The sequence below is a fragment of the Bufo bufo genome, chromosome 3 (genome assembly GCF_905171765.1).
Source record: "Bufo bufo chromosome 3, aBufBuf1.1, whole genome shotgun sequence".
Lineage (NCBI taxonomy): Eukaryota > Metazoa > Chordata > Amphibia > Anura > Bufonidae > Bufo > Bufo bufo.
In genome coordinates this window covers 26,807,579-26,834,291 of record NC_053391.1, presented here as the reverse complement: position 1 = coordinate 26,834,291, position 26,713 = coordinate 26,807,579, and the positions used below count along the sequence as shown (strand labels likewise).

Genomic DNA, 26,713 nt, shown 5'->3' with positions numbered 1-26,713 from the left:
CTCCTGGAAAAAATTGATTATATTGGAAAATTTTCCAAAAAATAGAAATTTCAAAATTGTTTCTCCATCTGCCATTAACTCTTGTGGAAGACCTAAAGGGTTAATAAAGTTTGAAAAAACAGTTTTGAATACCTTGAGGGGTGTAGTTTCTAGAATGGGGTCATTTTTGGGAGGTTTCTATTACCTAAGCCTCACAAAGTGACTTCAAACCTGAACTGGTCCATATAAAGTGGGATTTTGAAGATTTCTGAAAATTTCAAAATTTGCTTCTAAACTTCTAAGCCTTGTAACATCCCCAAAAAATAAAATATCATTCCCAAAATGCTACAAACATGAAGTAGACATATGGGGAATGTAAAGTCATCACAATTTTTGGGGGTATTACTATGTATTACAGAAGTAGAGAAACTGAAAGTTTGAAATTTGCTAATTTTTCAAATTTTTTGGTAAAAATTGTATTTTTTTATGCAAAAAAATTAACTTTTTTGACCCAATTTTAGCAGTGACATGAAGTACAATATGTGACGAAAAAACAATCTCAGAACGGCCTGGGTAAGTCAAAGCGTTTAAAAGTTATGAGCACTTAAAGTGACACTGGTCAGATTTGCAAAAAATGGCCTGGTCCTTAAGGTGAAATAGGGCTGTGTCCTTAAGGGGTTAAAGAAGAAATTCAAAGCCTTCTGAAAAAGGAAGAGATTTCTCGACACAGTTCGCTCAAGAAGTTGAACCCTATCCTCGACGAAGACGGAGTACTAAGAATTGGAGGTCGTTTGTCAGCAGCGGATATGACTATCCAAGAGAAACATCCCTTCATCATACCTAAGAATCATCACATGGCTCTTCTTCTGGTAAGACACTATCACGAGCAAGTTGCACATCAAGGACGACACTTCACTGAAGGAGCAGTACGGTCAGCAGGATTGTGGATCATAGGAGGTAAAAGACTAGTCTCCAGCGTGATCAGCAAATGCGTTACCTGTAAGAAGATTAGAGGGAAACTTGAGGTTCAGAAGATGTCAAACTTACCTGCAGACAGACTTGCTTCAGATCCTCCGTTCACTCACGTAGGTCTAGATGTTTTTGGACCATGGAACATCTCTTCTCGCAAGACCAGAGGAGGCAGTGCCGAAAGTAAACGTTGGGCTATTCTGTTCTCTTGCCTGAGTACTAGAGCAGTTCATATTGAAGTGATTGAATCTTTATCCACTTCAAGTTTCATCAATGCCTTGAGAAGATTCTTCTCTATCAGAGGACCAGCGAAATAGATTCGTTCAGACCGCGGCACAAACTTTATTGGGGCCTGCAAGGAGTTGAAGATCATCTCTACAGACTCTGAAACAGGTTCCTATCTTCAAGATCAAGGATGCACTTGGACTTTTAATCCTCCACACGCATCGCATATGGGAGGAGCCTGGGAGAGGATGATTGGAGTAGCTCGTCGTATTCTGGATGCCATGCTCCTGAAGGTTGGGTCTACTCGCCTCACTCATGAAGCTTTGACTACACTAATGGCTGAAGTCGTGGCCATTATGAACGCCAGACCTTTGGTTCCAGTGCCTACAGATCCGAAGATGCCATCAGTCTTGACACCCGCAATGCTGCTGACCCAGAAGATGGAACCAGTGACAGCTCCCACAGGAGACTTTGACCTCAAGGACTTGTATACCAAGCAATGGAGACAAGTTCAAAGCCTTGCAGACATTTTCTGTAAGAGGTGGAGACAGGAATACCTGGTGACACTCCAGCCACGCAAGAAATGGCAAGATGACAAACCCAACTTACAAGTTGGAGACATTGTCTTATTAAAAGACACTCAGGCCCACAGGAACGAATGGCCTATTGGACTCATTGTGGGGACTGATCCTAGTAGTGATGCTAGAGTTAGAAAGGTTGAAGTTAGAATTGTTAGACAGGGCATTCCCAAGGTGTATGCTAGGCCAATTTCTGAAGTAGTTTTACTTCTGTCCAAAGGTTAGTGGCATAACAAAAGGTAAGCCAGGTGGGGAGTGTGATGCCTTTGCAATGTATATTACATGCTTGGCACTCAGCAGTGTCTGTTTCTTTAAGACCCTCCATTTTCTTGAAGCCTAGGGGCGGGTCTTCTCTGTACCACTAGAGCTTGCTGGGACATATCCTGTTCAGTCCAGTTCTAGTTACTGTAGTGACCAGATCCACAGGACATCTAAAAGCTATTACAGATTGCAAACCTGATGAACACCAAAGCCTGTGAGTAATGGGGTTTTGCTAGTCAGCTTGTGTAGAGAGATGTTAGACATTGCAGATAGATAATGTGTGTTTCAGTGTAGTAAGCAAGCACATGTTAGTTAGGCCCTATCTTTTGTATTAGCTATGTATAATGTATGTTGCTTGAATAGCCATGCTTATATCTTTCTTTTTATGTTTGTTTCACAGTTTTACCTCTCACATATCATCTCATATTATATGAACACTATTGTACGCATTCCTGTTCATTATATCTCAGTAAAGATTGCATCAGTCGGTTTATACTTGATGTTAAGCTGTGTACCTAAAGCAACACGCAGTCGAGACATTACAAAGGGTATGGTGAGTTCATGTGAGATTTTATTTTTTGACACAAGTTAGTGGAATATGAGACTTTGTAATAAAAAAAAAATTATATTTCCGCTAACTTGTGCCAAAAAAATGTCTGAATGGAGCCTTACAGGGGGGTGATCAATGACAGGGGGGTGATCAATGACAGGGGGGTGATCAGGGAGTCTATATGGGGTGATCACCCCCCTGTCATTGATCACCCCCCTATAAGGCTCCATTCAGATGTCCGTATGTGTTTTGCGGATCCGATCCATGTATCCGTGGATCCGTAAAAAACATACGGACATCTGAATGCAGCCTTACAGGGGGGTGATCAATGACAGGGGGGTGATCAATGACAAGGGGGTGATCATGGAGTCTATATGGGGTGATCACCCCCCTGTCATTGATCACCCCCCTATAAGGGTCCATTCAGATGTCGTATGTGTTTTGCGGATCCGATCCATGTATCCGTGGATCCGTAAAAAACATACGGACATCTGAATGGAGCCTTACAGGGGGGTGATCAATGACAGGGGGTGATCAGGGAGTCTATATGGGGTGATAACCCTCCTGTAAGGCTCCATTTAGACGTCTGTATGTGTTTTGTGGATCCGATCCATGTATCCGTGGATCCGTAAAAAACATACGGACATCTGAATGCAGCCTTACAGGGGGGTGATCAATGACAGGGGGTGAAAAATGACAGGGGGGTGATCAGGGAGTCTATATTGGGTGATCACCCCCCTGTCATTGATCACCCCCCTGTAAGGCTGCATTCAGATGTCTGTATGTGTTTTGCGGATCCGATCCATGTATCCGTGGATCCGTAAAAAACATACGGACATCTGAATGCAGCCTTACAGGGGGGTGATCAATGACAGGGGGGTGATCAGGGAGTCTATATGGGGTGATCACCCCCCTGTAAGGCTCCATTCAGCTGTCCGTATGTGTTTTGCGGATCCGATCCATGTATCCGTGGATCCGTAAAAAACATACGGACGTCTGAATGGAGCCTTACAGGGGAGTGATCAATGACAGGGGGGTGATCAATGACAGGGGGGTGATCAGGGAGTCTATATGGGGTGATCACCCCCGTCATTGATCACCCCACTGTAAGGCTCCATTCAGACGTCCGTATGTGTTTTGCGGATCCGATCCATGTATCAGTGGATCCGTAAAAATCATATTGACCTCTGAATGGAGCCTTACAGGGGGGTGATCAATGACAGGGGGGTGATCAATGACAGGGGGGTGATCAGGGAGTCTATATGGGGTGATCAGGGGTGATCAATGGTTCATAAGGGGTTAATAAGTGACAGGGGGGGTGTAGTGGTGTTTGGTTCTACTTTACAGAGCTGTCTGTGTCCTCTGGTGGTCGATCCAAACAAAAGGGACTACCAAAGGACCAGGTAGCAGGTATATTAGACGCTGTTATTAAAACAGCGTCTAATATACCTGTTAGGAGTTAAAAAAATCACATCTCCAGCCTGCCAGAGAACGATCGCCGTTGGCAGGCTGGAGATCCACTCGCTTACCTTCCGATCCTGTGAACGCGCGCGCCTGTGTGCGCGCGTTCACAGGAGATCTCGGCTCACGCGAGATGACGCCAATCGGCTTTAGCGTAGCCTGGGAGAGCCGCAGCAATGACGCCTTTAGGCGTTACAGTTGCGGGAAGTGGTTAATATACCATCAGTTAAGAGTTTTCTCCAATCCGATGGTATATTTTAACTTGAAGCATCCCCATCACCATGGGAACGCCTCTATGTTAGAATATTCCATCGGATTTGAGTTAGATCGTGAAACTCAGATCCGACAGTATATTCTAACACAGAGGCGTTCCCATGGTGATGGGGACGCTTCAAGTTAGAATATACTGAGAACTGTGTACATGACTGCCCCCTGCTGCCTGGCAGGTGCTGCCAGGCAGAAGGGGCAGACCCCCCCTTTGTATTTAACTCATTGGTGGCCAATGCGGCCCCCCACCAGTATTAAATCCCCAGTATTAAATGTGACCAGTGCGCCCTCCCCCCTCTATATTTATTGGTGGCCAGTGCGGCCCCCCCTCCCTCCCTCCCCAGTATTAAATGTGACCAGTGCGGCCCCCCTCCCTCTATATTCATTGGTGGCCAGTGCGGCCCCCCCTCCCAGTATTAAATGTGACCAGTGCGGCCCCCCTCCCTCTATATTCATTGGTGGCCAGTGCGGATTCCCAGTATTAAACTTGACCAGAGCTGCCTCCCCTCTTCCCCCCCTAATTAAAATCCCCCCCCCCATCATTGGTGGCAGCGGAGAGTTCGGATCAGAGTCCCAGTTTAATCGCTGGGGCACCGATCGGTTACCATGGCAGCCAAGACGCTATTGCAGTCTTGGCTGCCATGGTTACTTAGCTATAAATAGAAGCATTATACTTACCTGCGAGCTGCGATGTCTGTGACCGGCCGGGCGCTCCTCCTACTGGTAAGTGACAGGTCTGTGCTATAGGCAATGCGCCGCACAGACCTTTCACTTACCAGTAGGAGGAGCTCCCGGCCAGTCACAGACATCGCAGCTCGCAGGTAAGTATAATGCTTCTATTTATTGCTAAGTAACCATGGCAGCCAAGACTGCAATTGCGTCTTGGCTGCCATGGTAACCGTTCGGAGCCCCAGCGATTAAACTGGGACTCCGATCGGAACTCTCTGTTGCCACCAACGATGGGGGGGGTGATTTTAATTAGGGGGGGGGAAGAGGGGAGGCCGCCCTGGTCACATTTAATACTGGGAATCCGCACTGGCCACCAATGAATATAGAGGGAGGGGGGCCGCATTGGTCACATTTAATACTGGGGAGGGAGGGAGGGGGCGTCGCTCTGGCCACCAATGAATATAGAGGGAGGGGGGCCGCATTGGTCACATTTAATACTGGGGAGGGAGGGAGGGGGGGTCGCACTGGCCACCAATGAATATAGAGGGAGGGGGGCCGCATTAGTCACATTTAATACTGGGGAGGGAGGGGGGGTCGCACTGGTCACATTTAATACAGGGGAGGGAGGGGGTCTGCCCCCTCCTGCCGGGCAGCACCTGATCTCTTACAGGGGGCTATGATTCGCACAATAATTGTGCGGATCACAGCCCCCTGTAAGAGATTGGGTGCTGCCAGGCAGCAGGGGGCAGTCATGTACACAGTTCTTTTAGTATATTCTAACTTGAAGCGTCCCCATTACCATGGGAACGCCTCTGTGTTAGAATATACTGTCGGATCTGAGTTTTCACGAAGTGAAAAATCAGATCTGTAAAAACCAGTTATGCAGACGGATCCGTTCTGAACGGATGCAAGCGTTTGCATTATAGGAGCGGATCCGTCTGTGCAGACACCAGACGGATCCGCTCCAAACGCAAGTGTGAAAGTAGCCTAACAATGCAGTTACATAACACAAATCTGCATACCTAATTATATGCTAAATAGTTTCAAGTCTAATTTATGTATGAGATAGCCAAGCTAATTGTCTATAAAATGGTGGTAGTCTCACATTCGATACTGTAGTGGATGGTGAGATATGGAGTCTGAAAGTCAAACGTTCAAAAATTTGTTACCCTTTGTGCTCGTCAGTGTAGATTGGCAGATTACAGCACCTCAACCAGCCTAAGTTCATAAAAAAAACTAACAAAAAAAACTACGCGTAGAATCTTTAGAAAGCTTCTCAGTTTATTATTATAGACACATTCAAGTAGTTGGGATGACTTATAGGTACAGAGGCAGGATACCCAAAATCCTCCTTTCCCAGGAATCTGACTTCTCAAACTTGCTGCAGGGACCCTATAATCAATCATCTTATAACATCTTGCTGCTGTGTGAGCAGGTAATATTTGGATATATCAGTGTTGTTAAATTTCACTGGTGAGTCCTAGGCAGCCCAGTCCAAGACTGCTCACAATCTATGGCTGTAAGCAGGAGGATAATGCTCATTTCTATACTATTACAGCCCTATGATGCTATGGGCTCAAGAGCTATGCCCATGTCCTCACATCCTAGAGCCAGCTATTTCATACAAAGGTATAGCATTGGCCCAAAGGCCTGTCATGTATAAGTGCCTATGTGGTCCAGTCATTGAAAGGGCTAAATAGGTATAATGTCCGTTTTTCTTACCACTGTAGTGACCACCAATACGCCTTTTCATGGCAGTCACTACGGGGATGTAAGTTGGGTGCCACTTTTTACTGTGGCCCAGTCAAAGAGCTGCACGAGTCCCCCATGCAACGGGGAGTGGGGACCCCACTCTCACATGAGAGCCAGGGACCGTCAGGAGTGCTGATACGGACTGTTTAACGCTTTACATGCTGCAGGAAATGGAGCCTGCCGCATGTAAAGTGCTGACAGAGGCAGCGGACTCCCTCTGTCTTCCATCGGCACCCTGCAAATGCGATCGCGGGGTGCCGATGCGTGTAAAGGCTGGCTGGGGTCTTATGAAGGCCGTAAAAAATAAAGACAGAATTGCTCATTTGTTATTAGTTGCCACCGAAAAAACTTAATAACAAGAGATCAAAAAGTATCATTTACTCCAAAATGATACCAATGAAAAATATCATCCCACAAAAATCACCCCCACACAACTTTATAGAAAGAAAAAATAAATAAAAATGATAGGTCTTGGGAAGCGGAAATGCAAAAACTTTTTTTTCCATAAAAAAAAAAGGGTTTTATTCTGGGCCAGTGCAAGGATTTTTGCCAACACAAGCAAAGCTAAATTTTGGCGACCCCCTCCCACCCCCTCGCAGCTTATTTGGCCCTGATTCCGTCTGCAGCAGCTGGCTTCTCCTCTGTCTGGTCCTGGTATCTTCTCTCTGCTTCAGACAAACGCTGGTTTGAGGACCGTATTTTTTGCCCTATAATACGCACCGGCCCATAAGATGCACCTAGGTTTTAGAGGAGGCTAATAAGAAAAAAATATTTTCTATTACACCTCAGGTCAGACCAGCAATCAGACCCCCAATGTTAATCAGACCTCAGCTCACAGCCCCATTTAAACCCCCAATGTTAATCAGACCTCAGATCATGCCCCCAATGCCTCAGAACAGACCCCCATGTCATCAGCCCCCACTGTCAAACATCATGACCCCATGTCAGCCATAAGCCCCCCATGGCAGCCATCATTTCCCATACATCATCCGTTTCCATTGTCAGCCAGGAGTGTGTATAGTGACATCAGATTATGCCTCTGTAGATTAGAACATATAGGGGTTACCCTGATCATATACATATCTGACTTTATTATAATATGTAGATTCATCACCCGGACAGTCAGGGGGCATTATCCCATAATCCATACTTGTATGGATAGGGATCATTGATTATCTAGTTCCCCTTACGCATGATATTTTTTCATTTTGTAGGTATGGGACTCCTATGGATCCCTGGATACCTTCAGTGTCTTTGTGTGTTGCCGCGGTAACACTGGGACGCCCATTGTGAGGTCAGTAAGTTGCGCGTCGACGCCAGGATGAGGTAATCGGGAGCACTTGTCGCGACCGGATGACGTCGGCAGTAGAGGACGGAGCAACGTGGCGCTTAGGGGCGGACCGACGGACGCAGTATGTAGGCCATCAATGATGGGTATACATGCGCACTGAGCGGTAAGGAACGCCGGACATGGCAAGTGTCATTTTGTTTTATATTTGAGATTCAGTAATTACAGGTGTTATGTGATGATGGGGTTAACCTTCAGGAGGATTGTTGGAGACTCAGGTGAGGCACATAGGTGAATTAGATGAAGTGAACACACATTCTCATTGGTGTATTTGTGCCATTGCCTGCAATTGGATAATCTGGATGGGGGTGGCGCACTTGTTTTTTATTAGAAATTGATGGATGTAACACAATGTGAACAGGCTTGACAAAGGCTGTGTATCAGCCGAAACGTTGGCATTTGTATTACTGCTTTGAAGTCCTAATAAAGTCGATGATGTGAGATGCTGCTGATACCGTCTGCATTTTTCTACGCTCTGGATAGGTCATCAATATCTGATCGGCAGGAGTCCGATACCCAGAACCCTTGATGATCAGCTTCCTAGGCCATGTGATGTCACCTTACATCGGTCACATGGCCTAGCTATAGCTGAGCTCTATTGAAGTGAATGGGCTAAGCTGCTTTACTAATCACAGCCTCTGTACTATGTATGGCGCCGTGCTTTGAGAGATTCCTGGAGCCAGAGCTCCAGTGAGCATGGCGGGTCCCTGTAACAGCTGATTGGTGGGGGTGCCAGAAGTCAGACCTCACCGATCTCATAATGATGACCTATCCTGAGGAAAGGTCATCATTATATTTATCAGGATAACCTTTTTAATACTATCAAATAATAAAAAATATATATTCTTCAGATTGCTAGGTAGGTAATTGCTCTCTCCTCATTTTGCTCCGGGTGGGCAAAAGTTCTGGCAGATAGTAGGGGATTGTTTATTTTTGCTTGTGTTTAATTTTTTATGATTATCCAAAGAAGATGTATTGTGGATTACTTTCTGTCATTGAGTGAAACTGAAACAAAAAAGTTCCATGGATATGCCTCCATTGCTGCCCTGTAATATGAAGATGAGGCCGCGCCTTGTGTATTGTCTACCACATTCACAGAGACGTATGATTGTCCAGAAAACAATAGTGAGAGATCCTCACCTGGACATTAGCCTCACAATGACTACTACTCCAGTCATTCAGATGGTAATTTTGCTGGCCCAGATAACATTTCAGAGTTTTAGTGAAAAATAAAGCAAAAACAGAAATAACATTTACAAGCTATTCCACGGGACTGAGCACTATTACATTTACACTTTATTTCTCACAATTTTTGGGGGTTGTTTTTGGCAACTTAGAAAAAAAACATGAAATTCATACTTTTTTTTAGAAGCATTTCTTTAGTGGCGTTTTCTTTGTCACACACTTTTAGCAGTTTGACTGGGTATATATTTTTTTTTTTTAAAGAGAAGCCAGTGGTATGACACCAGAAAAAAGCCAAATCTAGAGCATGCTGCATTCTGGAAGCGAAATCATGGACATCACAAGAAATGTAGTGTACTTCATTATTATTTATTATCGTGTAGAAAACATTTGGATTCAGCTTTTTTGACAACAACATGTTGCAGAAAACAAATAATTTGATAAAAACACTATGGATGAAATTGGCCTAAGGCCACATGTACACGTCCGTGGTTTGAGTCCTCATGATAACTACTCTATTTGGGGATCGGATGCAGATTCATTCACTTCAATTGGGCTCTCCACATCCACACATCCGTTCTGCGGCCCCGCAAAAAAATTAGAACCAAAAGATTTGGATATTGTTTAATTGTGGGCTGGATGTTCCATAAAACGTGGAAAACAAACGGCCAGAATCGGTGTTTTGCAGATCCGCCGTGGGCATGAGTCAGTTTTCGGTTAGTGATTTCCATAATTGATTTTGAGCCAAAACCAGGTGCGTCTTTTAAACACAGAACAGGTGCAGGTCTGTCTCTTATACTTTATCTCTGTGTAGGCTTCACTACTGGTTTTGGCTCACAATTCAGATGGGTGTATGCTGTCCGCTAAAATGAGGATCCATTTTTTTGGCAGACAATTCCGCATGTTCAGAAAAAAAGGGATTGCATTTCACATTTTTGTGTAACATAGACTTCAATGGGCCACATCTTGATTTTTACTGTCAAGTATAATCAAGATGGTTGTGGTGGACTCTTCGTGCTCAAATGGATGAGGTATGAATTTTTTTTACCGCCATTTCATGGAAAATTTTATTGTTACCATAAAGCATGAGGAATTTTGTCTTTGCGGCCTATTCACAATCACTAATGGAAATCACTGACCAAAACACAGACATGTCAATGAGGCATTACTGATATAATGATGTCTTTTCAACTACAATTTTGGTGCTGTTTTTGCAGTAAAAACATCAACTTCAAAAGCTACCTAAAAAGCTAATAAAAATAAAAATTGTCCCAATCTTTAGGTAATTATATGTCAGTAAGTTCTCTCATATGCCATTTGATATATCACAATTTTTTTTAGACATTAGACACAAATTCAGCATGAAAATGGCTTCTCTCCTGTGTGGGTTTTTTGATGTTTAATAGGAGTTGATTTCTCACTAAACACTTCTCACTTTCAGGACAACAAAATGGCTTCTCTCTTGTTTAAGTTCTCAGATGTGTATCAAAATTTTATTTGTAACTAAAACATTTCCCACATTCAGGACATGAATATGGCTTCTCTCATGTGCAAATTCTCAGATGTGTTTCAAGACTTGATTTATGATTAAAACATTTCTCAAATTCAGGACATGAATAAGGCTTCTGTCCTGTGTGGTGCTTTTTTCATGGTTAATAAGAATTGATTTCTCACTAAAACACTTCCCACATTCAGCACATGAAAAGGGCTTCTCTCCTATGTGAGTTCTCAGATGTGTATCATGAGTTGATATGTGACTAAAACATTTCCCACATTCAGGACATCAAAATGGCTTCTCTCCTGTGTGAGTTCTCTGATGTTTAATAAGACTTGATTTCTTACTAAAACACTTCTCACATTCAGAACATGAAAATGCCTTTTCTCCTATATGAGTTGTCAGATGTTTATCACAAATTGATTTGTAACTAAAACACTTCTTACATTCAGGACATGAAAATGGCTTCTCTCCTGTGTGAATTCTCTGATGTTTAATAAGATTTGATTTCTCAGTAAAACATTTTTCACATTTAGGACATGAATATGGCTTCTCTCCTGTGTGAGTTCTCTGATGTTTGATAAGACTTGATTTCTGACTAAAACACTTCCCACATTCAGGACATCAAAATGGCTTCTCTCCTGTGTGAGTTCTCAGATGTGTATCACGACTTGATTTCTCACTAAAACACTTCCCACATTCAGGACACGGAAATTCCTTCTCTCCTGTGTGAGTTGTCAGATGTTTATCAAGATCTTTTTTGTAGCTAAAACACTTCCCACATTCAGGACATGAATATGGCTTCTCTCCTGTGTGAGTTGTCAGATGTTTGATAAGACTTGATTTCTGACTAAAACACTTCCCACATTCAGGACATGAAAATGGCTTCTCTCCTGTGTGAGTTCTCAGATGATTAATAAGACTTGATTTCTCACTAAAACACTTCCCACATTCAGGACATGAAAATGGCTTCTCTCCTGTGTGAGTTCTCTGATGTTTAACAAGACTTGATTTCTCACTAAAACACTTCCCACATTCAGGACACGGAAATTCCTTCTCTCCTGTGTGAGTTGTCAGATGTTTATCAAGATCTTTTTTGTAGCTAAAACACTTCCCACATTCAGGACATGAATATGGCTTCTCTCCTGTGTGAGTTCTCTGATGTTTGATAAGACTTGATTTCTGACTAAAACACTTCCCACATTCAGGACATGAAAATGGCTTCTCTCCTGTGTGAGTTCTCTGATGATTAATAAGACTTGATTTCTGACTAAACCACTTTCCACATTCAGGACATGAAAATGGCTTCTCTCCTGTGTGAGTTCTCAGATGTGTATCACGATATTTTTTGTAGCTAAAACACTTCCAACATTCAGGACATGAAAATGGCTTCTCTCCTGTGTGAGTTCTCTGATGTTTAATAAGACTTGATTACTTACTAAAACACTTCCCACATTCTGGACATGAAAATAGCTTCTCTCCTGTGTGAGTTCTCAGATGTATATCACGATTTTATTTCTCACTAAAACACTTCCCACATTCAGGAGATAAGAATGCCTTCTCTCCTGTGTGAGTTGTCAGATGTTTATCAAGATTTGATTTGTAGCTACAACACTTCCCACATTCAGGACATGAAAATGGCTTCTCTCCTGTGTGAATTTTCGTATTAAAAGTTGTCTCATATTCTGAACATGGATATGGTCTTTCATCTTTGTGAATGTTCCTGTGCATATAAAGGTACGATTCATTTTCAAAATCTTTCCCATATTCAGAACTCACAGACATTTCACCCAGTGTATGTCCAGTGCTATTATTGACAATCTGTGATTGATTATCTTCTACTTTATAAGAGGGAGATAAAATTAGACATCTATGGAAACCTCTTATCCAGTCTTTACCTGAAAAAATAAATAGTGCAAAGGTGTAAGAAATATCTCAGTAACATAAAGTCAACTATACTTATATCAGTGAAATCTGCCAAAGTTAGAAACATTAGTTGCTAATTTAAAAAAAAATCTAAACACTAATTAAAGGAAATTTGTCATCAGATATTATTTAGCACAATAAACTGTTGGTAGAAAGTGCCAGTTAGGAGTCTCCAGGTGCATAGAAACTGGAGTCTTCCTCTTCTAATTAGTAAAGTGTTTTTCTTATCAGAGAAAATATCTATAAATTGTACAAACAATATGAGTGACACATCGAATTTTCTACACAAATTTTGTTCCATAAGACATAAGTGATGCCCACAGATGACATTAGGCCAAATTTTGAGACAATTGGTGAATGTCCCCACTTTTAGAAGTGGAGTGAATTAATTACAGATTAGTTCGATTTTAAAAAGTGACTAAAAGGTCAAATCTTCATTCCAAAAACTTACTTTTACTTTACTTTATTAGACATGGGCGTACACCACCTTGCACTTGCATTAAATATATTATTACTTTGAGTGATTTCATACATTTCAGAAAGCAAAGAGAGACTTAAAACTGACAACAAAACAACCGTGTTAAAGATTTTGTGGTTCCATTGTGCCTCACACTGGAAAACACAGCCAGGCTGGAATCTAGGTTGAAGGCAGCTGATCTATAGAGCAAGAGCAATAAAGACATGGACTCCAAACTTATACAGAGTTGGATCTAGAATTTTAAAACCCAGAAAAACAAAGACATTGACTTAGAACTTGTTCAGACTTCTCAAGATATCTGAAACAGTCTTAGGCTACTTTTACACTTAAGTGGTTTTTTTTGGGTAGTGTGATCCGGCAGAGGATCTCAATACCAGAAAAAGACAAAAATAAAATCAAAACAAATCCATTTAAATCTGCTATTTAAATCCTCTGATGGATCTCAATAACAGAATTAACAATGCAAATGTGAAAGTAGACTGACAGAGACTTCAGAAATAAACAGTGTTGCATAAAAGCTGTTACACAGCCCAGTTGTGGCCACACAATTCAGACAGAACATCACTGATAGAACTCAGGAACTAAATGACAAGACTAACAAACACACAGACAAGAGGAGCAGATTCAGACACAGACTAAATATTGTGCATCCTTTATTAAAGAACAGGGTGGAGACATTTTGCAAAGAACAGGGTAGGTTGCCAAGAACACTACAGATGCCAACATGTTTTGGACATAGGGGTACATTTATTAAGCCAGGGCTTTTAGACGCTGGTCTTAATAAAGCCCTAAGCTGATGGTGGATCTGCCTAAGTTATCACTTTGGTGCATACGGCAACAGTCTAAATGCCTAAAACAGATGGCCCATCCCCTTCCTCACCCATGCATGCCCACAATTTTAGAACTGGAGTGAGTGGGGTTAAGTCACAGATAGTGGCGCAACTGACCGTTGTGCTGCCTCTTGCGTCTGAGATATACCTAATTTAGTCATATTTCAGCTTAGTAAAGGACCCCCATAGTGTCCCTCCTCATAGAGGCCAGAATGTAAAGAAAGGAGGCAGTTATGCACTGCCACACTGAAACATAGCCCTAGATACAGAACCACAATATCCAGCAACCAAGTCACGCTGTTTACAAAGGTGAACAGACATATAACACACTTCAAATTTAAATCTCAATAGGTCTATGAGAATCACAGAAAACAGGTAAGACATCTAGAAATGTAGTTTACACGGCAGCCATTAAGATAAACTGGTATCTATCTAATATAAAGCTTGCGTTCCAAAGAACAGAAGCAGCATGGGCAGCAGCTGACTGGCATTGGTTGCTAAAGTCATGTCTACTTTTCGCCAATATCCCCAATGTTTAATGGTAGCTTCATGCAGTGGCTTATTAGTAAAATTATAATATTAAAAATGATTTTGCTCTAGCAAATTCATAAGCTTCTTTATTTTTCATATTAAACTTGATTTCCAATTTCTGTGCCCCAAATGTCCCCATAATAACACATTACCCCCAGTGTATTAAATACAATCTGCCTAAATCATCAGACACTGTTATTGGTTCACAGCAAGGAGAGAACGTCTAATACTCCGTCTACTGCTCCGAGAAACATAAGACACCACCAGTTCTGCTTGAAACAGATGCTGGGGAAGCATTATACAGAGTATATGGGATTTTTCTGTGAAGAGTATTAAAGATGTTCCATTGTCTCCTGCGTTTATCTCATCTGTTTCTTTACACTACTATAACCCACAAACCCTACGCTGTCTGATACATTCCATTTTTACAATGGCACTTGGCCAGGCTGCCATTTTCCACATTTTATGTGGGGTCTCTAATTTCAAAATTAATTTTAGTAAATTACAAGCTGGAAATCCCTTTCAAGTAAATTTTTGGGACCAAGTATAGAATAAAATGAAATAAATTTGCTCACTTGATATTGATGTTTGTTATTGGCTCCCGCTCCACACTTCATCCAGCAATTTTCTTCTATCTGCTGACAAGCTTTTTATGCCAACTCTTTGGCGATCTAAGGATCATCCTACTATCCAACAGCGGTATTTAAAATTTGTTGATTTCTAAAGATTTGAAGAAGTGGGAAAATCATTCCAAACAGACCCAAAAATACTTTACTGCATGCGCTTTTCTGGCATTTTTTGTGCCATTTTTTCTGATGCTTTTTTCCCATACAGTGAAATAGGTGTAAAAATATCACACAAAAAAATAATAACTTCAGCATGCCTTACTTTTAAAAGTAAGCAAGCAAGAAAAAAATGCCACCTAAATAATAAATGCACCATCAGCAAAAAGAAAAAAAAGCTTGTGTATCCTACTATTTATTTATTTTTTTCCCCAAAGATTTTAAAATGAAATCTGGAGCTAAATGTGTATATGGCAAAGAAATGTGTGCAGTAAAATCAAATCAAACCAAAGTGGTTATAGTGGCTAACAGGACGAGTCTGCAGAGAATTTTGTGACATATTTCCAAATGTTAGCCAACGTTTAGAGATTTTAGAATAAGATAAAAAGGACTACATTTATAGCAGACTGAAGATAAAATAATGTGCACCAAATATCTGCAACTAGAATTTTCATAAATGGAGACAAGAATTTACTAGAACAAATGGCAGGACAAAAACAGCAGAATTCCTTCCTACTGTTTGAGACTCGGTGAGTCGAGCAGAGCAAAGGTTAATTATTTTTGCCGATCAGGCTGGTAAATGAGGTGCACTTTATATACTCTAACAAACCTGACACATTTTTAGCCACATTTTAGACACAAACCTGTTAATACTTCTGCCCCACTGTTCCTTATACACAGCACAGATTACAATATCTTATAATTCCTTCCACTTACAATCAGTTCAGTGACACTTACCAGACATGGACCTTCCACACACTCAGGACTTAACACTCAGTGTCTTCTCATCAGCAAGTCAGTGATCTGAGTATATTCCCTTGGTGAATTCCAGCTTTCTGAGCCATGTTCGGTATTTTATACCCCTTGGGTGGCTATAGCTATCAGCTCCTCCTCTTCCCCTCAGGAGACGCCCAGTCTCATTTTCATAATCAATGCAATCTTTCATCATCATATGTGGCTTCTGTCATTACCATATACAATGAAAGAATAATGGTGCCTCCTCCTTATCAACCAGTTTAGCATTTTCTAGCCTCCTGAGATGGTCCTTCATTTACACATTGTATTTGCAGGGTAGAGACCTATTGTTTACACTCCTATTTAGCATCTGTAAGAGATTCCTGGGATACTCCGAGACCTTTTCATATGAGAATCAGTGTAAACAATGAGCATTTTACATCTTGATTAGATACATTCCATCCATACATACAACCATATGACTCTCCATCTATAAATCACATATATGAAATACTTCATATTGCATCAAGTATAATAGATCAGAAGACTTTCAATATTCAAAGGTTCATAATTCGTACAGATTACAACTAGTAAATCTATGACAACTTTACATGAGTATTTGTTGTTTTAAGGTTGTCAGGCTTTCACTTTTCAGTTCTAAACAATACAATTTACTGACAGAAACTTGACAACAAAACCATGTATAAATGTTTCTGTTCCATGAAAATAATTTAGTAGCAATTATTACATTCACAGACATTTCTATTTTTCTGTTTGTTCTATCAGACAACTAACAGATTTTATATCACATTCGATTTTTTTATATATATATTTTTGGTATGACACAATCACTAGAAGGTCCACATTGTCTGCTGTGTAATTCACCTGTGGCCATCACCATGATACACTTTCAGGCTATCCTCACTGGGCTCTCATATATCTGTTGCTTCATCACAGGTTCGGAGACTGTAGACCTCTTCTGGTCATCTGCTTAGATTTTATCTGACTGTACTTATTCCTTCATTAGGAGCCACTTACCCCTCTGAGTCCATTTTTATAGTCCATAAAAATATCTGATGCTTCATAACAAGTGATCAACTTATAGAACAAAATCATATATGATCATTGTTTCATTATAGATGTTTCTGCTGTGCTCACAGTCAGACTCTGACTGGCCCACAGGGGTACAAGTGAATCCCCCCCCCAGGCCAGTCTGAGGACTTTTAGTATGCTACAAATTGCAACCTGTTTTCACATTCTCTAATAGCTCAGTGTGTTATTAGGTTGATTCCCGAGCAAAAGGTCACTGGTTCGAATCCAGGAGCAGCCATTAAGAAGATTTCCCAAGAAAAAAGAGACAGCATCATCCAGCTCATCCACAGTGGTATTCCGGCCATAAAAAGTGCTAAACTGCATTATGTGAGGGCCATGACAATTGGAAGAATATGAAATGAAGTCTGTCCATCCAGTCCAAAGCCAAGAAGAAGGGTATGTCCAAGAAAAATATACGAGTCAATAGGTCGGCTCATCACAAGTTTTATCAGTTCTGGCACTTCAAACACAACAGTAGAGATGGCTCGTATGCTTCATAACAGTGAGATCACAGATGTCCATGCAAGCACCATGCAGAAGTCTGGAATGGTAGCCCGAAAAAAGGTGAAGAAGCCTTGACTTTAATATAGAAACATAGAATGTGTCGGCAGATAAGAACCATTTGGCCCATCTAGTCTGCCCAATATACTGAGTACTATGGATAGCCCCTTATATCGTCATAAGAAGCATTGAGTTTGCAAAAAAGTACGAACAGTGAACAGTTGAAGATTGGAAACAGGTCATTTGGAGCAATGAGACAAAAGTCAATAGACTGGGCTCTGGTGGGGGCAAATGGGTCTGGAAGAAACAAGGGAAAAGGGGGCTAAAATCTCGAGAAATTGAAGGAACTGTCAAGCTCAGTGGAGGAAGCCTGATGATATTGAGTTGTTTCATAGCTAAAGGTGTTGGATACTTGACCAGGATCGATGGTCTCAATGTTCAGCTCTATGTGAGTACCCTACAAGACAAATTACTTGGTACAGTCAAGTACTATGGGTATTAAAAAGACAACATAGTGTTCCTAGCAGGACAGCATATGTCAAGATTGGCAAAGAAATGGTTCAAGGAACCTACTGCTGTTGTTATCCTCAGTAATGCTTGATATATAATCAGTGTGGAATTGCCGGTCACTTTGTCCCTCACTACGTGCTACCTGTGACTGCATATGCCGCTCGTGATGCTCCCTAATCTACTCACTGACCCTGTCTAAAAATAGCGCTACACTAATACACCCCTCCCGACATGTTTTGCCACATGCGTGGCTTCGTCAGGGGAAGTGGGGTATAGGCCATATAAGGAGCATCACGAGCGGCATAGGCAGTCACAGGTAACACGTAGTGAGAGACAAAGTGACCGGCAATTCCACACTGATTATATATCAGGCATTACTGAGGATAACAACAGCAGTAGGTTCCTTGAACAACAGCAGTTAATACACAGACAAGAGGAGCAAATTCAGACACAGACTAAAAATTGTGCATCCTTTATTGAAGAACAGTATGGAGACATTTTGCATAGAACAGGATAGGTTGCCTAGAACACTATAGATGCCAACATGTTTTGGACATAGGGGTACATTTATTAAGCACAGTCTTTTAGACACTGGTCCTAATAAAGACCTAAGCTGTTGGTGGATCTGACTAAGTTATCACTTTGGCGCATCCAGCACCAGTCTAAATGTAAGACAGCTCCCGAGCTGTCTTACATTAAGACCATTTTCTATGCCTAAAACAGATGCCCCATCCCCTTCCTCACCCATCATTTTAGAACTGGAGTAAGTGGGGTTAAGTCACAGATAGTGGCTCAACTGACAGTTGTGCTGCCACTTGCGTCTGAGATATACCTAATTTAGTCATAGTTCAGCTTGGTAAATGACCCCCATAGTGTCCCTCCTCATAGAGGCCAGAATGTAAAGAAAGGAGGCAGTTATGCACTGCCACACTGAAACATAGCTCTAGATACAGAACCACAATATCCAGCAACCAAGTCACACTGTATACAAAGGTGAACAGTGAACAGACATATAACACACTTCAAATTTAAATCTCAATATGTCTATGAGCACCACAGAAAACAGCTAAGACATCTAGAAATGTAGTTTACATGGCATCCATTAAAGTAAACTGGTATCCATCTAACACAAAGCTTCCATTCCACAGAACAGAAGCAGCATGGGCAGCAGCTGACTGGCATTGGTTGCTAAAGTCAACTTTTTGCCAATATCCCCAATGTTTAATGGTAGCTTCATCCAGTGGCTTATTAGTAAAAATATAATAGTAAAAATTATTTTGCTCTAGCAAATTCACAAACCCTACGCTGTCTGATACATTCCATATTTACAATGGCACCTGTGGCCATCACCATGATACACTTTCAGGCTGTCCTCTCTGGGCTCTTAGATATCTGTTGCTTCATCACGGGTTCTAAGAATGTAGACCTCTTCTGGTCATCTGCTTGGATTTTATCTGACTGTACTTATTCCTTCATTAGGAGCCACTTACACCTTTGAGTCCATTTTTATAGTCTTTAGTGATTAAAAATATATATTATGCTTCATAACAATTTATCAACTTGAAGAACAAAATAATTTCTGATCATTGTTTCATTATAGATGTTTTTGCTGTGCTCACAGTCAGTCAGTCAGACTCTGACTGGCCCACATGGTACAAGTGAATCGCCCCCAGGCCAGTCCATGGACTTTTTGTATACTACAAATTACAACCCGTTTTCACATTCCCTAATAGCTCAGTGTGTTATTAGGTTGATTCCCGAGCAAAAAGTCACTGGTTCGAATCCAGGAGCAGCCATGAAGAAGATTTTCCAAGAAAAAAGAGACAGCATCATCCAGCTCATCCATAGTGGTATCCAGCCATGAAAAGTACTATACTTCATCATGTGAGTGCCATAACGGTTGGAAGAATATGAAATGAAGTCGGTCAACAGGTCGGCTCATCACAAGGTCTATTAGTTCTGGCACAACAAACACTCCAGTAGAGGTGGCTCGTATGCTTCAGAACAGTGAGATCACAGACGTCCATGCAAGCACCATGCAACATACATTACACAAGTCTGGAATGGTGGCCAGAAAAAAGGTGAAGAAGCCTTGACTTCAATATTGTCATAAGACGCAGCGGCTCGAGTTTGCAAAAAAGTATGAACAGCTGGCAGTAGAAGATTTAAAACAGGTACTTTGGAGCAATGAGACAAAAGTCAATAGACTGGGCTCTGATGCGTGCAAATGGGTCTGGAAGAAACAAGGGAAAAGGGGGCTAAAATCTTGAGAAATTGAAGGAACTGTCAAGTTTAGTGGAGGAAGCCTGATGATATTGGGGTGTTTCATAGCTAAAGGTGACCTGGATCAATGGTCTCAATGCTCAGCTCTATGTGATAACCCTACAAGACAAATTACTTGGTACAGTCAAGAACTATGGGTATTAAAAAGACAACATAGTGTTCCCAGCAAGACAGCATATGTCAAGATTGGCGAAGAAATGGTTCAATGGTTCAAGAGAAATAGAGGTGCTCGATTTGCCCCCACAGTCCCCAGATTTCAACCCAATCGGTAGAGTTGAAGAAAAAGCGTATTCATAACCAAGTGATTGGACCAGTATGCACCAACATTGGGAATGTGTAGAAGAGACCTGAGAACAGATTTCGATTGAGACATGCTTGAATCTGATCGAGAGCATGCCCAGAATAATTCAGGCAGTGTTGAAAGGCAAAGGTGGATTTACCAAATAATATATAAATAATAAAAATTTGAATTTAGAATTTCAGGAGCAAAACAGTAACAATGCAGCTAATTGACAAGATTCTGCATAACTATCATATGCTAAATAGTTGCAAGTCCAATTTATGTATGAGATAGCCAAGATGATTGTCTATAAGGCTACTTTCACACTTGCGTTCGGGGTTCCGCTTGTGAGTTCCATTTGAAGGCTCTCACAAGCGGCCCCGAACGGATCCGTACTGCCCCAATGCATTCTGAGTGGATGCGGATCCGCTCAGAATGCATCAGTTTGGCACCGTTTGGCCTCCGTTCCGCTCAGCAGGCGGACACCCGAACGCAGCTTGCAGCGTTTTTGTGTCCGCCTGGCCGTGCGGAGCCAAATGGATCCCTCGTCCAGACTTACAATGCAAATCAATGGGGACGGATCCGTTTGACGTTGACACAATATGGTGCAATTTCAAACGGATCCGTCCCCCATTGACTTTCAATGTAAAGTCAGGAGTCCCCTATTAATATACCATCAGATCGTAGTTTTCTCCAATCCGATGGTATCCTATGGCACCGGACGGGGTTACAAGCAAAGTGTACTTGGCTTGCATGCTGACCTGCATTCCCTGGATTTTGTGTGGCTGTCATGGCCCATGAACAGGTAGGAACAAGAGTTAGGGACCACTCAATTGAGACGACCTTGACGCGGTGAGTGGCTTACTATGCTTTGGCCAAAATATAAACCAATGTCTCATCCAGCATGGAGGGCAGAGTGCTGGATGTAGTGTGCGATCACATTTGCATTTTCCGTTTGTGTATGTATTTCGCCATAGTGATGTGCACCTGCAGGCAGGTTGTGCGGACTCAAACCCCTATATTTTTTTCTCTGTAGCATATATTGGAGGCGTGGCGATCTCCTTTGAGTCATTGCACACCTGACCAGTTAATCTGTCCTGGAGGCTGGTTTTAAAGTCAGTATAAAACTGAGTCTGCTTATATAGAACCTACCATTAGCCATCTGGCTCCAGGAGAAGTATATGGTGGGTTCAGCATGCATGTTGGTACTTGCATCCCTGGATCCGATGAAAGCTGTAATGGCACCGGACGGGGTTACAAGCAAAGTGTACTTGGCTTGCATGCTGACCTGCATTCCCTGGATTTTGTGTGGCTGTCATGGCCCATGAACAGGTAGGAACAAGAGTTAGGGACCACTCAATTGAGACGACCTTGACGCGGTGAGTGGCTTACTATGCTTTGGCCAAAATATAAACCAATGTCTCATCCAGCATGGAGGGCAGAGTGCTGGATGCAGTGTGCGATCACATTTGCATTTTCCGTTTGTGTATGTATTTCGCCATAGTGATGTGCACCTGCAGGCAGGTTGTGCTGACTCAAACCCCTATATTTTTTTCTCTGTAGCATATATTGGAGGCGTGGCGATCTCCTTTGAGTCAAGCACACCTGACCAGTTAATCTGTCCTGGAGGCTGGTTTTAAAGTCAGTATAAAACTGAGTCTGCTTGTATAGAACCTACCATTAGCCATCTGGCTCCAGGAGAAGTATATGGTGGGTTCAGCATGCATGTTGGTACTTGCATCCCTGGATCCGATGAAAGCTGTAATGGCACCGGACGGGGTTACAAGCAAAGCGTACTTGGCTTGCATGCTGACCTGCATTCCCTGGATTTTGTGTGGCTGTCATGGCCCATGAACAGGTAGGAACAAGAGTTAGGGATTACTCAATTGAGACGACCTTGACGCGGTGAGTGGCTTACTATGCTTTGGCCAAAATATAAACCAATGTCTCATCCAGCATGGAGGGCAGAGTGCTGGATGCAGTGTGCGATCACATTTGCATTTTCCGTTTGTGTATGTATTTCGCCATAGTGATGTGCACCTGCAGGCAGGTTGTGCGGACTCAAACCCCTATAATGCTCCCATTGTCAGCCGTCATGCTCCCATGTCAGCCATCATGCCCCCATGTCAGCCATCATGTCCCCATATCAGCCATCATGTCCCCATATCAGCCATCATGTCCCCATATCAGCCATCATGTCCCTATGTCAGCCATCATGCCCCATGTCAAAGAGGAAACCGGCCAGCACTCGCTCCAAATTGCGCGCTGCACGGGAGAGGAGCAACCGCCAACGAACAACAAATCCCAGCAGCTGTGTCTTTGCAAATAGGTTTCTTTATTTCATTTCAAGTTCCAGAAAGTGTCCTATAACCAGGACGCGTTTCGGCGTACAAGCCTTTCTCAACAGGTACATCCAACAATAAATCACAAGCTATATATATAACAAGTACTGCCCACAAGGACGTCCTCACCCTAAGTGGGTGGTATTTTCAAATATGTCAATCAAATAACAGCAACAAATAACAGACATTTGGTAGAGGTTGTTTCCACCTTGTTGGAGAGTCTATATATCTTCTTCACAAGGTAGAGGTCTAAAAAGGATACATAAAAGTATATTGATTAAGTGTACGCATATATACACATCATAAATGCATGACCTCCTGTTTTTGAGATAAAAAATAAAATTAAGGGGAAGGCAGAACAATTTGTGACATTAGGTGTGATTGACCAACATCTTTGCAAGTTTTTGATTAATCATACCCCAAGAACACCAGTATTATATATATTACCAAAAGTCCATAAGACTTTGATTGACCCCCCAGGACGCCCCATTGTGTCCTCAGTGGGATCCATCTCATCTCCTCCAGCAGTCATCCTAGAAAAAGTTTTAACCCCTTTGGTAAAAATCACTAAGTCGTTCTTGTGGGACACACCCTACTTTCTTAGGATAATTGCTAAATTCGGCCCTGTTCCCCCTGACAGCCTCCTGGTGACCATTGATGTTGTAAGTCTATACACTTCAATCGGTCATCAGGAGGGTTTACAAGCTGTTTCGGCCCTATTGAGTAAAACTAAATACACAGCATTCGAACAAGATTTTTTCTTACAATTGTTACACCTTGTTTTATATGAGAACTATTTTATATTTATGGATAAGTTCTACCTCCAGAAGGGTGGTACCGCAATGGGGTCGAATGTGGCCCCGCCCTATGCTAATATACTTATGTCATCATTTGAAGAGAACGATATATACAATACTGAGCTATACCGCAATAATGTAATTCTCTGGAAAAGATTTATTAATGATATTTTTTTGCATATGGGCGGGGCCACATGAGATCCTATCGGATTTCATGCATCATTTGAATACTGTGTTTGATGGCCTTCAATTTACAGTTACATCTGACACCAATATGGTGAGCTTCCTGGACACGAGAGTCATTAAGGATCAAAAAGGGTTTCTTTCTACAGCTCTTCATTGTAAGGACACGGACAGAAACAGTATACTCCATTTTAAGAGTGCCCACCCACTGTCCCTTAAACAAGCCATCCCTAGATCCCAATACCAACGAGTGAGACGGATAGTCTCCGATCCAGTTATGCGAGACATAAGAATGGCTGAAATGACAGAGAGATTTCAGGAGAGGGGTTATCCCCAGTCTGTCCTCATGAGGGCTAGAGAAGGGATAGAGGGTGATATAGGCCCACGAGAGAGAAGTAAGATGTCCAGGATTGCGTTTATCCACAAGTTCCATCCGTTAAATGTAGGCATTGACAATATATTTAGGAAACACTGGCACCTGTTGGGTAAGGCATACCCTCAGGTCGATGTATTCAAGAGTCTACCCCTTATCTGTAACAAAAAGAACCCGAATTATTGTGATAAAGTAGTCCATGCAGATTTGGGTAGCACTAAATTGATGTTAAAACAACAGCAGATATCCACACTACGGATGGGTACGTTCCCCTGCCTGCATTGTCTACAATGTTCCCACATAATTAAAGGTCCCTCATTCCATCATCCACACACGGGCAAAAGCTTTGGAGTAAAAATTTTTTTTACTTGTGAATCAATGAATGTAATATACCTTATCAATTGCCCTTGTGGCTTGCTATATGTGGGTGAGACATTGCAGGCAGTGAGGGACCGTATCAGCAAACACAAGTCCGATATTAGGACAAAAAATATGATGTTGCCAATCCCCAACCATTTTGACAAATTGAAACATACTGTAGCACAACTACGGTTTCAAGTCTTGGAGCAGGTGGAGAGACCAAGGAGAGGGGGGGACATTAAGAGACTTCTCCTTAAACAAGAGGCCTTTTGGATACACACCCTTGATACACTGCACCCAAGGGGCCTGAATAAAGATTATGAGGTCATGCATTTATGATGTGTGTATATGCGTACACTTAATCAATATACTTTTATGTATCCTTTTTAGACCTCTACCTTGTGAAGAAGATATATAGACTCTCCAATAAGGTAGAAACAACCTCTACCAAATGTCTGTTATTTGTTGCTGTTATTTGATTGACATATTTGAAAATACCACCCACTTAGGGTGAGGATGTCCTTGTGGGCGGTACTTGTTACATATATAGCTTGTGATTTATTGTTGGATGCACCTGTTGAGAAAGGCTTGTACGCCGAAACGCGTTCTGGTTATAGGACACTTTCTGGAACTTGAAATAAAATAAAGAAACCTATTTGCAAAGATACAGCTGCTGGGATTTGTTGTTCCATTATGCCCCATGTCAGCCATCAGAGCAAATAAAACAAAATAACTGACCTCTCTTGCTCTAGGACGCCGCTGCTCCTCACCACCAGCGCTCTCTCTCTTGTTCCTGGTTCTCGGCTGTCAGCTGTGAAGGCTGCGAACGGCGTGAGATCACATGGTGCACAACCCTGCACAGCAGACAGCCGAGCGGAGGACCAGGAAGCGGCTAGTACAGATCCTTCACAGCTTCCCGGTCCTCCGGTACTAATGAAGCGCTTCCAAAAAGCGCTTCATTAGTATTCGCCCCATAAGACACAGGGGCATTTTTCCCTCACTTTGGGGGGAAAAAATTGCATCTTATGGGGCAAAAAATACGCATTAAGGCACCCGCTTGGTCTGCTATATTATAGCGCTGGGCCTGGTTTTATTGCAAAAAAGTAGTAAAATGTAATTGTATTTGCTATTAGAGTAATCACACTGACCCAGAGAATAAAGATATTATGTTATTTATACAAAGAAAATGTACGCAGTAAAATTTCTAACGTATTGCTGTTTTTCCCATTTCCCTCCCAGAAAGAGTTAATTCAGTTATTCAGTTTTTCAGCTTATGTGTACCCCAAAATTGCGCCATTAACAACTACAACTTTTCCTGCAAAAAAGAAGCCCTTATACAACTATATACAGTACAGACCAAAAGTTTGGACACACCTTCTCATTCAAAGAGTTTTCTTTATTTTCATAACTATGAAAATTGTAGATTCACACTGAAAGCATCAAAACTATGAATTAACACATGTGGAATTATATACAAAACAAACAAGTGTGAAACAACTGAAAATATGTCATATTCTAGGATCTTCAAAATAGCCACCTTTTGCTTTGATTACTGCTTTGCACACTCTTGGCATTCTCTTGATGAGCTTCAAGAGGTAGTTCCCTGAAACTTCACAGGTGTGCCCTGTCAGGTTTAATGAGTGGGATTTCTAGCCTTATAAATGGGGTTGGGACCATCAGTTGCGTTGAGGAAAAGTCAGGTGGATACACAGCTGATAGTCCTACTGAATAGACTGTTAGAATTTGTATTATGACAAGAAAAAAGCAGCTAAGTAAAGAAAAACGAGTGGCCATCATTACTTTAAGAAATAAAGGTCAGTCAGTCAGCCGAAAAATTGGGAAAACTTTGAAAGTAAGGGCTATTTGACCATGAAGGAGAGTGATGGGGTGCTGCGCCAGATGACCTGGCCTCCACAGTCACCGGACCTGAACCCAATCGAGATGGTTTGGGGTGAGCTGGACCGCAGAGACTGT

At 42.0% G+C, this 26,713-nt stretch overlaps 1 long non-coding RNA gene across 1 annotated transcript; it reads right to left on the bottom strand.

Moving 5' to 3' along the window:
- Window positions 1–1,716: 1,716 nt before the first annotated feature.
- LOC120994413 lies at window positions 1,717–26,054 on the bottom strand. The gene is made up of 4 exons (XR_005777407.1): window positions 26,041–26,054; window positions 17,274–17,278; window positions 16,051–16,056; window positions 1,717–2,015 (listed from the first exon to the last, which is right to left on the bottom strand). It is a non-coding gene; the product is annotated as an uncharacterized LOC120994413 (long non-coding RNA).
- Between the last annotated feature and the right edge of the window lie 659 nt (window positions 26,055–26,713).